Consider the following 11,604-nt stretch of genomic DNA (forward strand, 5'->3'; position numbering starts at 1 on the left):
CCGGTTTGCCCCGGGTGCGCACCTCGCGTGCACCTTGGTGCGCACACCTTGGCTGGGTTGCGCGCCCTGGTGGGCACCATGGTGCGCACCAAGGAGCGCTCCGAAGTGTGCTCCAAGGTGCGGCGTGCACGAAGTCGGAGCCCGGTTTGCCCCGGGTGCGCACCTCGCGTGCACCTTCGCCGCGGTGGGCACCATGGCGTGCACGAAGTCGGAGCCCGGTTTGCCCCGGGTGCGCACCTCGCGTGCACCTTCGCCGGGGTGGGCACCTTGGTGTGCAGACCTTGGCTGGGTTGCGCGCCCTGGTGGGCACCATGGTGCGCACCAAGGAGCGCTCCGAAGTGTGCTCCAAGGTGCGGCCTGCACGAAGTCGGAGCCCGGTTTGCCCCGGGTGTGCACCTCGGGTGGGCACCTTGGTGCGCATGCCTTGCCTGGGCTGCGCACCAGGGCGGGCTCAAGATGGCACCCGCGTTCCTTTTTTTTCACTATCTTTCAAAACGGAAATTTTAAAATCTCATTTTTTTTTGCCTTTTTCTGGAAATTAGTGAAGGCAGCGCATCAAAGGTGCGCACCTCGCTGCCCACCACGGTGCGCAACGCCGGTGGGCACCCGGGAGTGCTTCGAAGTGTGCTCCAAGGTGCTGCGTGCACGTTGTCGGAGCCCGGTTTGCCCCGGGTGCGCACCTCGCGTGCACCTTCGTCGGGGTGGGCACCTTGGCTGGGTTTGCCCCGGCTGCGCTCCGAAGCGGGGTTATTGGAGCGCCGCCTCTTTTTTTGTCGGAGCGTTTGGTGGGGTTTCTCGCATTGGCTCTTCCGAGGCCCGGTTGCCACCCTGGCGCGCACGAAGTCGGAAGTAGGGTTAATTGCCCGGGTGCGCACCTTTGCCAGGGTGGGCACCTTACCTGGGCTGCGCACCAGGGCGGGCTCAAGATGGCACGCGCGTTCCGTTTTTTTCACTATCTTTCAAAACGGAAATTTTAAAATCTCCTTTTTTTTTTGCCTTTTCTGGAAATTAGTGAAGGCAGCGCATCAAAGGTGCGCACCTCGCTGCCCACCTTGGTGTGCTCTGAGGTGCGCACCCGGGAGCGCTACGAAGTGTGCTCCAAGGTGCGGCGTGCACGTTGTCGGAGCCCGGTTTGCCCCGGGTGCGCACCTCGCCTGCACCTTGGCCGGGGTGGGCACCTTGGCTGGGTTTGCCCAGGGTGCGCTCCGAAGCGGGGTTACTGGAGCGCCCCCTCTTTTTTTGTCAGAGCGTTTGGTGGGGTTTCTCGCATTGGCTCTTCCCAGGCCCGGTTGTTGGGTGCGCTCCCACCCTGGCGCGCGCGAAGTTGGAAGTTGGGTTAATTGCCCGGGCGCGCACCTTCGCCAGGGTGGGCACCTTGGTGCGCACACCTTGGCTGGGCTGCGCACCAGGGCGGGCTCAAGATGGCACCAGCATTCCCTTTTTCTCACTATCTTTCAAAACGGAAATTTTAAAATCTTGTTTTTTTTTTGCCTTTTATGGAAATTAGTGAAGGCATCGCATCAAAGGTGCGCACCTCGCTGCCCACCTTGGTGTGCTCCGAGGTGCCCACCACGGTGCGCAACGCCGGTGCGAACCCGGGAGCGCCCCGATGTGTGCTCCAAGGTGCGGCGTGCACGAAGTCGGACCCCGGTTTGCCCCGGGTGCGCACCTCGCGTGCACCTTGGTGCGCACACCTTGGCTGGGTTGCGCGGCCTGGTGGGCACCATGGTGCGCACCAAGGAGCGCTCCGAAGTGTGCTCCAAGGTGCGGCGTGCACGAAGTCGGAGCCCGGTTTGCCCCGGGTACGCACCTCGCGTGCACCTTCGCCGGGGTGGGCACCTCGGCTGGGTTGCGCGCCCTGGTGCGCACCAAGGAGCGCTCCGAAGTGTGCTCCAAGGTGCGGCGTGCACGAAGTCGGAGCCCGGTTTGCCCCGGGTGCGCACCTCGCGTGCACCTTCGGCGGGGTTGCGCGCCCTGGTGGGCACCATGGTGCGCACCAAGGAGCGCTCCGAAGTGTGCTCCAAGGTGCGGCGTGCACGAAGTCGGAGCCCGGTTTGCCCCGGGTGCGCACCTCGCGTGCACCTTCGGCGGGGTTGCGCGCCCTGGTGGGCACCATGGTGCGCACCAAGGAGCGCTCCGAAGTGTGCTCCAAGGTGCGGCGTGCACGAAGTCGGAGCCCGGTTTGCCCCGGGTGCGCACCTCGCGTGCACCTTCGCCGCGGTGGGCACCATGGCGTGCACGAAGTCGGAGCCCGGTTTGCCCCGGGTGCGCACCTCGCGTGCACCTTCGCCGGGGTGGGCACCTCGGCTGGGTTGCGCGCCCTGGTGCGCACCAAGGAGCGCTCCGAAGTGTGCTCCAAGGTGCGGCGTGCACGAAGTCGGAGCCCGGTTTGCCCCGGGTGCGCACCTCGCGTGCACCTTCGCCAGGGTGGGCACCTCGGTGCGCACACCTTCTCAATGTTTTCTTGCCTTTTCTGGAAATTGGTGAAGGCAGCGCATCAAAGGTGCGCACCTCGGTGTGCTCCGAGGTGCGAACCCGAGAGCGCTCCGAGGTGCCCACGAAGTCGAAAGTCGGGTTAATTGCATTGTTTTCCCCGGGTGCGCTCCGAGGTGTGCAACATCGGCGCGCACCAAGGAGGGCTCCGAAGTGTGCTCCAAGGTGCGCACGATGGCGTGCACCTCTGGTGCGCACGATTCGGAGCTCGGTTTGACCGGGGTGCGCACACCTTGGCTGGGTTGCGCACCTTTTGTGCGCTCCAAGGTGCGCACGAAGTCGGAGCTCGGTTTGCCCCGGGTGCGCACCTTCGCCAGGGTGCGCACCTTGATGCGCACGCCTTGGCTGGGCTGCGCACCTTGGTGGGCGCCATGGTGCGCACCTTTCGTGCGCTCCAAGGTGCGCACGAAGTCGGAGCTCGGTTTGCCCCGGGTGCGCACCTTGGTGGGCGCCATGGTGCACTCCGAGGTGCCCAAGATTGGTGCGCACCAAGGAGCGCTCCGAAGTGCGCTCCAAGGTGCGCGCGAAGTCGAAAGTTGGGTTAATTGTCCGGTTTGCCTCGGGTGCGCACCTTGCGTGCACCTTCGCCAGGGTGGGCGCCTTGGTGCGCACACCTTGGCTGGGCTGCGCACACCTTGGCACCCGCGTTTCCTTCATTTTAAATTTTTTTTTTTTACAATCTCTCAAGTGGGAAATTCTATAATCTCAACTTTTTTTGCCTTTTCAGGAAACTTTTGAATGGAGCGCATCATTGGTGCGCTCCGAAGTGTGCTCCAAAGCTCTCTCCAGCTGCGTGCACCTGCCCCGGCCGCGCACCCGGCCCCGCCCAGCTTCGCTCACCTGTCCCGGGCGTCTGGTGCGGAACCTTAGAGTAAGAAACATCACCGTGCACCTTGGCCAACGTGCGCGACTCGACCGAGCGCGCACTGGCCGAGGTGCACACCGATTTCACCTGGGTGCGCGCGCAGCACCTCGGGCGCACCGGGGTGCGCGCACAACGCCCGGGTTGCACCGTGGCCTGTGTGCTCGGGGCGCCTCGGGTGCGCGCTCGGTGTCGCCCCCGCGCGCGCGGTAGTGCGGGCAGCGCACCCCGGCCCGGCCCGGCCCCGACGAGAACGCAAACGGGCAAAAGGTTTATTCAAATAGCATTGCGATGCCCGGCGAAAAACTAAAAAAGGGTGCAACACCGGGACTTCCCGGGAGGTCACCCATCCCAGTACTACTCCGGCCCAAGCGCGCTTAACTGCGGAGTTCTGATGGGATCCGGTGCACTAACGCTGGTATGATCGCACCCGTTATGAGCTTGTCGCAGTGTGTACTTAGCAAACCGCGACCCACGTGCGAATCCACCCCGGCCACCCACCCCCGTCGAGGTGCACACCCTCCCTCGCGAAGTGCGCCCCGTTCGCCAAGTGTGAGCCCTGCCCGGGTGCGCGCACCTTGCTAGGGCGTCGGGTGTGCACCCGGCCCGGCCTACGTGCGTGCACCTGTAGGGGGCGTCGTGTGCGTGCAGTGTCCCGTCTGCAACGCGGTGCCCACACACCACCTCGGGCGCAACGACCTGCGCTCACATGTGGGCCGAGTGCACCTTGGTGCATGTTCGGGGCGCCTCGGGTGCACGCTCGATCTTGCCCCGGTGCACCAAGGCGCTCGGTTTGCCCCGGGTGCGCACTTGGTGCAAGGTGGGCACCCAAAATAGGGATCAAGCACCAAAACACAAGTTTCGGGATGCAAAATGGGACCCAAGGACCACAAATGCGTTCCAAGACCCATGATGGGTCCACGAGAACAAAAATGTGTTCCGAGACTTAATAAACAAATATTGGGTTTTAGGAGAAGAAACATGCTCTGATGCCCAAAACGAGAATCGACCCCGAAAAGGCCACAGGCCAAAAGTGGGATGCGAGACAAAAAAAAATGGGACCCGAGGACCAAAATTGGGTTCCCAGGTCGAAGACAGGGCAACCGGACAAGAAACGACCTCTAAGGCTCGAAATGAGTCCCGACGACTAAAACTTGACAAGAAGCACCCATCAGGCACCCAACTCGACACCCATGGGATGCCGACCCACCCGGGCTTCCACCTAGCACACCTTGGCACCCACCCACCCTCGCACCCAACCTCGCACCCAACTTAGCACCTTTGAACCCACATTGGCACTCACCCTGACCCTGGCACCTTGGAACCCACATTGGCACTCACCTTGACCCTGGCACCCACCTTTGCACTCACCTTGGGACCCACCCTGGCTCCCACCTCGGCACCCACCCAGACACCCACCTTGGTTCCTTGGCACCCACCTTGGATCCTTGGCACCCACCCCGACACCCACCTTGGCACGCAACTTGGCTACTTGCCACCCACCTTGGCTCCTTGACGCCCACCCCGACAACCACCCCGTGACCTACCCTGGCTAGGGTTGGTGCACACCCACCCTGGTGCCCACCTTGGCACCCACCCTATGACCCACCTTGGCACGCACCTTAGTACCCACCCCGTTACCCACCCTAGGACCCACCCCGTGACCCACCTTGGCCAGGGTGGGTGCCTTGGTGCGCACAACTTGCCTGGGCTGCACACCAGGGCGGGCTCAAGATGGCACCCGCGTTCCGTTTTTTTCACTATCTTTCAAAACGGAAATTTTAAAATCTCATTTTTTTCTTTTTTTTGCCTTTTCTGGAAATTAGTGAAGGCAGCGCATCAAAGGTGCGCAATGCTGGTGCGAACCCGGGAGCGCTCCGATGTGTGCTCCAAGGTGCGGCGTGCACGAAGTCCGAGCCCGGTTTGCCCCGGGTGCGCACCTCGCGTGCACCTTCGCCGGGGTGAGCACCTTGGCTGGGTTGCGCGCCCTGGTGCGTACCAAGGAGCGCTCTGAAGTGTGCTCCAAGGTGCGGCGTGCACGAAGTCGGAGCCCGGTTTGCCCCGGGTGTGCACCTCGGGTGCGCACCTCGCGTGCACCTTCGCTGCGGTGGGCACCTTGGCTGGGTTGCGCGCCTTGGTGGGCACCATGCAGTGCACGAAGTCGGAGCCCGGTTTGCCCCGGGCGCGCACCTCCGCCAGGGTGGGCACCTTGGTGCGCACAACTTGCCTGGGCTGCGCATCAGGAAGGGCTCAAGATGGCACCCGCGTTCCGTTTTTTTCACTATCTTTCAGAACGGAAATTTTAAAATATCGTTTTTTTTTGCCTTTTCTGGAAATTAGTGAAGGCAGCGCATCAAAGGTGCGCAACGCTGGTGCGAACCTGGGAGCGCTCCGATGTGTGCTCCAAGGTGCGGCGTGCACGAAGTCGGAGCCCGGTTTGCCTCGGGTGCGCCCTGGTGGGCACCATGGTGCGCACCAAGGAGCGCTCCGAAGTGTGCTCCAAGGTGCGGCCTGCACGAAGTCGGAGCCCGGTTTGCCCCGGGTGTGCACCTCGGGTGGGCACCTTGGTGCGCATGCCTTGCCTGGGCTGCGCACCAGGGCGGGCTCAAGATGGCACCCGCGTTCCTTTTTTTTCACTATCTTTCAAAACGGAAATTTTAAAATCTCATTTTTTTTTGCCTTTTTCTGGAAATTAGTGAAGGCAGCGCATCAAAGGTGCGCACCTCGCTGCCCACCACGGTGCGCAACGCCGGTGGGCACCCGGGAGTGCTTCGAAGTGTGCTCCAAGGTGCTGCGTGCACGTTGTCGGAGCCCGGTTTGCCCCGGGTGCGCACCTCGCGTGCACCTTCGTCGGGGTGGGCACCTTGGCTTGGTTTGCCCCGGCTGCGCTCCGAAGCGGGGTTATTGGAGCGCCGCCTCTTTTTTTGTCGGAGCGTTTGGTGGGGTTTCTCGCATTGGCTCTTCCGAGGCCCGGTTGCCACCCTGGCGCGCACGAAGTCGGAAGTAGGGTTAATTGCCCGGGTGCGCACCTTTGCCAGGGTGGCACCTTACCTGGGCTGCGCACCAGGGCGGGCTCAAGATGGCACGCGCGTTCCGTTTTTTTCACTATCTTTCAAAACGGAAATTTTAAAATCTCCTTTTTTTTTTGCCTTTTCTGGAAATTAGTGAAGGCAGCGCATCAAAGGTGCGCACCTCGCTGCCCACCTTGGTGTGCTCTGAGGTGCGCACCCGGGAGCGCTACGAAGTGTGCTCCAAGGTGCGGCGTGCACGTTGTCGGAGCCCGGTTTGCCCCGGGTGCGCACCTCGCCTGCACCTTGGCCGGGGTGGGCACCTTGGCTGGGTTTGCCCAGGGTGCGCTCCGAAGCGGGGTTACTGGAGCGCCCCCTCTTTTTTTGTCAGAGAGTTTGGTGGGGTTTCTCGCATTGGCTCTTCCCAGGCCCGGTTGTTGGGTGCGCTCCCACCCTGGCGCGCGCGAAGTTGGAAGTTGGGTTAATTGCCCGGGCGCGCACCTTCGCCAGGGTGGGCACCTTGGTGCGCAAACCTTGGCTGGGCTGCGCACCAGGGCGGGCTCAAGATGGCACCAGCATTCCCTTTTTCTCACTATCTTTCAAAACGGAAATTTTAAAATCTCGTTTTTTTTTTGCCTTTTATGGAAATTAGTGAAGGCATCGCATCAAAGGTGCGCACCTCGCTGCCCACCTTGGTGTGCTCCGAGGTGCCCACCACGGTGCGCAACGCCGGTGCGAACCCGGGAGCGCCCCGATGTGTGCTCCAAGGTGCGGCGTGCACGAAGTCGGACCCCGGTTTGCCCCGGGTGCGCACCTCGCGTGCACCTTGGTGCGCACACCTTGGCTGGGTTGCGCGGCCTGGTGGGCACCATGGTGCGCACCAAGGAGCGCTCCGAAGTGTGCTCCAAGGTGCGGCGTGCACGAAGTCGGAGCCCGGTTTGCCCCGGGTGCGCACCTTCGCCGCGGTGGGCACCATGGCGTGCACGAAGTCGGAGCCCGGTTTGCCCCGGGTGCGCACCTCGCGTGCACCTTCGCCGGGGTGGGCACCTCGGCTGGGTTGCGCGCCCTGGTGCGCACCAAGGAGCGCTCTGAAGTGTGCTCCAAGGTGCGGCGTGCACGAAGTCGGAGCCCGGTTTGCCCCGGGTGTGCACCTCGGGTGCGCACCTCGCGTGCACCTTCGCTGCGGTGGGCACCTTGGCTGGGTTGCGCGCCTTGGTGGGCACCATGCAGTGCACGAAGTCGGAGCCCGGATTGCCCCGGGCGCGCACCTCCGCCAGGGTGGGCACCTTGGTGCGCACAACTTGCCTGGGCTGCGCACCAGGAAGGGCTCAAGATGGCACCCGCGTTCCGTTTTTTTCACTATCTTTCAGAACGGAAATTTTAAAATCTCGTTTTTTTTTGCCTTTTCTGGAAATTAGTGAAGGCAGCGCATCAAAGGTGCGCAACGCTGGTGCGAACCTGGGAGCGCTCCGATGTGTGCTCCAAGGTGCGGCGTGCACGAAGTCGGACCCCGGTTTGCCCCGGGTGCGCACCTCGCGTGCACCTTGGTGCGCACACCTTGGCTGGGTTGCGCGCCCTGGTGGGCACCATGGTGCGCACCAAGGAGCGCTCCGAAGTGTGCTCCAAGGTGCGGCGTGCACGAAGTCGGAGCCCGGTTTGCCCCGGGTGCGCACCTCGCGTGCACCTTCGCCGCGGTGGGCACCATGGCGTGCACGAAGTCGGAGCCCGGTTTGCCCCGGGTGCGCACCTCGCGTGCACCTTCGCCGGGGTGGGCACCTTGGTGTGCAGACCTTGGCTGGGTTGCGCGCCCTGGTGGGCACCATGGTGCGCACCAAGGAGCGCTCCGAAGTGTGCTCCAAGGTGCGGCCTGCACGAAGTCGGAGCCCGGTTTGCCCCGGGTGTGCACCTCGGGTGGGCACCTTGGTGCGCATGCCTTGCCTGGGCTGCGCACCAGGGCGGGCTCAAGATGGCACCCGCGTTCCTTTTTTTTCACTATCTTTCAAAACGGAAATTTTAAAATCTCATTTTTTTTTGCCTTTTTCTGGAAATTAGTGAAGGCAGCGCATCAAAGGTGCGCACCTCGCTGCCCACCACGGTGCGCAACGCCGGTGGGCACCCGGGAGTGCTTCGAAGTGTGCTCCAAGGTGCTGCGTGCACGTTGTCGGAGCCCGGTTTGCCCCGGGTGCGCACCTCGCGTGCACCTTCGTCGGGGTGGGCACCTTGGCTGGGTTTGCCCCGGCTGCGCTCCGAAGCGGGGTTATTGGAGCGCCGCCTCTTTTTTTGTCGGAGCGTTTGGTGGGGTTTCTCGCATTGGCTCTTCCGAGGCCCGGTTGCCACCCTGGCGCGCACGAAGTCGGAAGTAGGGTTAATTGCCCGGGTGCGCACCTTTGCCAGGGTGGGCACCTTACCTGGGCTGCGCACCAGGGCGGGCTCAAGATGGCACGCGCGTTCCGTTTTTTTCACTATCTTTCAAAACGGAAATTTTAAAATCTCCTTTTTTTTTTGCCTTTTCTGGAAATTAGTGAAGGCAGCGCATCAAAGGTGCGCACCTCGCTGCCCACCTTGGTGTGCTCTGAGGTGCGCACCCGGGAGCGCTACGAAGTGTGCTCCAAGGTGCGGCGTGCACGTTGTCGGAGCCCGGTTTGCCCCGGGTGCGCACCTCGCCTGCACCTTGGCCGGGGTGGGCACCTTGGCTGGGTTTGCCCAGGGTGCGCTCCGAAGCGGGGTTACTGGAGCGCCCCCTCTTTTTTTGTCAGAGCGTTTGGTGGGGTTTCTCGCATTGGCTCTTCCCAGGCCCGGTTGTTGGGTGCGCTCCCACCCTGGCGCGCGCGAAGTTGGAAGTTGGATTAATTGCCCGGGCGCGCACCTTCGCCAGGGTGGGCACCTTGGTGCGCACACCTTGGCTGGGCTGCGCACCAGGGCGGGCTCAAGATGGCACCAGCATTCCCTTTTTCTCACTATCTTTCAAAACGGAAATTTTAAAATCTCGTTTTTTTTTTGCCTTTTATGGAAATTAGTGAAGGCATCGCATCAAAGGTGCGCACCTCGCTGCCCACCTTGGTGTGCTCCGAGGTGCCCACCACGGTGCGCAACGCCGGTGCGAACCCGGGAGCGCCCCGATGTGTGCTCCAAGGTGCGGCGTGCACGAAGTCGGACCCCGGTTTGCCCCGGGTGCGCACCTCGCGTGCACCTTGGTGCGCACACCTTGGCTGGGTTGCGCGGCCTGGTGGGCACCATGGTGCGCACCAAGGAGCGCTCCGAAGTGTGCTCCAAGGTGCGGCGTGCACGAAGTCGGAGCCCGGTTTGCCCCGGGTACGCACCTCGCGTGCACCTTCGCCGGGGTGGGCACCTCGGCTGGGTTGCGCGCCCTGGTGCGCACCAAGGAGCGCTCCGAAGTGTGCTCCAAGGTGCGGCGTGCACGAAGTCGGAGCCCGGTTTGCCCCGGGTGCGCACCTTCGCCGCGGTGCGCACCATGGCGTGCACGAAGTCGGAGCCCGGTTTGCCCCGGGTGCGCACCTCGCGTGCACCTTCGGCGGGGTTGCGCGCCCTGGTGGGCACCATGGTGCGCACCAAGGAGCGCTCCGAAGTGTGCTCCAAGGTGCGGCGTGCACGAAGTCGGAGCCCGGTTTGCCCCGGGTGCGCACCTCGCGTGCACCTTCGGCGGGGTTGCGCGCCCTGGTGGGCACCATGGTGCGCACCAAGGAGCGCTCCGAAGTGTGCTCCAAGGTGCGGCGTGCACGAAGTCGGAGCCCGGTTTGCCCCGGGTGCGCACCTCGCGTGCACCTTCGCCGCGGTGGGCACCATGGCGTGCACGAAGTCGGAGCCCGGTTTGCCCCGGGTGCGCACCTCGCGTGCACCTTCGCCGGGGTGGGCACCTCGGCTGGGTTGCGCGCCCTGGTGCGCACCAAGGAGCGCTCCGAAGTGTGCTCCAAGGTGCGGCGTGCACGAAGTCGGAGCCCGGTTTGCCCCGGGTGCGCACCTCGCGTGCACCTTCGCCAGGGTGGGCACCTCGGTGCGCACACCTTCTCAATGTTTTCTTGCCTTTTCTGGAAATTGGTGAAGGCAGCGCATCAAAGGTGCGCACCTCGGTGTGCTCCGAGGTGCGAACCCGAGAGCGCTCCGAGGTGCCCACGAAGTCGAAAGTCGGGTTAATTGCATTGTTTTCCCCGGGTGCGCTCCGAGGTGCGCAACATCGGCGCGCACCAAGGAGGGCTCCGAAGTGTGCTCCAAGGTGCGCACGATGGCGTGCACCTCTGGTGCGCACGATTCGGAGCTCGGTTTGACCGGGGTGCGCACACCTTGGCTGGGTTGCGCACCTTTTGTGCGCTCCAAGGTGCGCACGAAGTCGGAGCTCGGTTTGCCCCGGGTGCGCACCTTCGCCAGGGTGCGCACCTTGATGCGCACGCCTTGGCTGGGCTGCGCACCTTGGTGGGCGCCATGGTGCGCACCTTTCGTGCGCTCCAAGGTGCGCACGAAGTCGGAGCTCGGTTTGCCCCGGGTGCGCACCTTGGTGGGCGCCATGGTGCACTCCGAGGTGCCCAAGATTGGTGCGCACCAAGGAGCGCTCCGAAGTGCGCTCCAAGGTGCGCGCGAAGTCGAAAGTTGGGTTAATTGTCCGGTTTGCCTCGGGTGCGCACCTTGCGTGCACCTTCGCCAGGGTGGGCGCCTTGGTGCGCACACCTTGGCTGGGCTGCGCACACCTTGGCACCCGCGTTTCCTTCATTTTAAATTTTTTTTTTTTACAATCTCTCAAGTGGGAAATTCTATAATCTCAACTTTTTTTGCCTTTTCAGGAAACTTTTGAATGGAGCGCATCATTGGTGCGCTCCGAAGTGTGCTCCAAAGCTCTCTCCAGCTGCGTGCACCTGCCCCGGCCGCGCACCCGGCCCCGCCCAGCTTCGCTCACCTGTCCCGGGCGTCTGGTGCGGAACCTTAGAGTAAGAAACATCACCGTGCACCTTGGCCAACGTGCGCGACTCGACCGAGCGCGCACTGGCCGAGGTGCACACCGATTTCACCTGGGTGCGCGCGCAGCACCTCGGGCGCACCGGGGTGCGCGCACAACGCCCGGGTTGCACCGTGGCCTGTGTGCTCGGGGCGCCTCGGGTGCGCGCTCGGTGTCGCCCCCGCGCGCGCGGTAGTGCGGGCAGCGCACCCCGGCCCGGCCCGGCCCCGACGAGAACGCAAACGGGCAAAAGGTTTATTCAAATAGCATTGCGATGCCCGGCGAAAAACTAAAAA

General features: G+C 63.3%; 1 non-coding gene across 1 annotated transcript; it reads right to left on the reverse strand.

Annotated features, from left to right (window-relative positions):
• Positions 1–3,668: 3,668 nt before the first annotated feature.
• On the reverse strand, positions 3,669–3,787 carry LOC131869877 (5S ribosomal RNA). The gene has a single exon (XR_009368246.1). It is a non-coding gene; the product is annotated as a 5S ribosomal RNA (ribosomal RNA).
• Positions 3,788–11,604: the final 7,817 nt, after the last annotated feature.

The sequence above is a fragment of the Cryptomeria japonica genome, unplaced genomic scaffold (genome assembly GCF_030272615.1).
Source record: "Cryptomeria japonica unplaced genomic scaffold, Sugi_1.0 HiC_scaffold_271, whole genome shotgun sequence".
NCBI classification, from domain to species: Eukaryota; Viridiplantae; Streptophyta; class Pinopsida; order Cupressales; family Cupressaceae; genus Cryptomeria; species Cryptomeria japonica.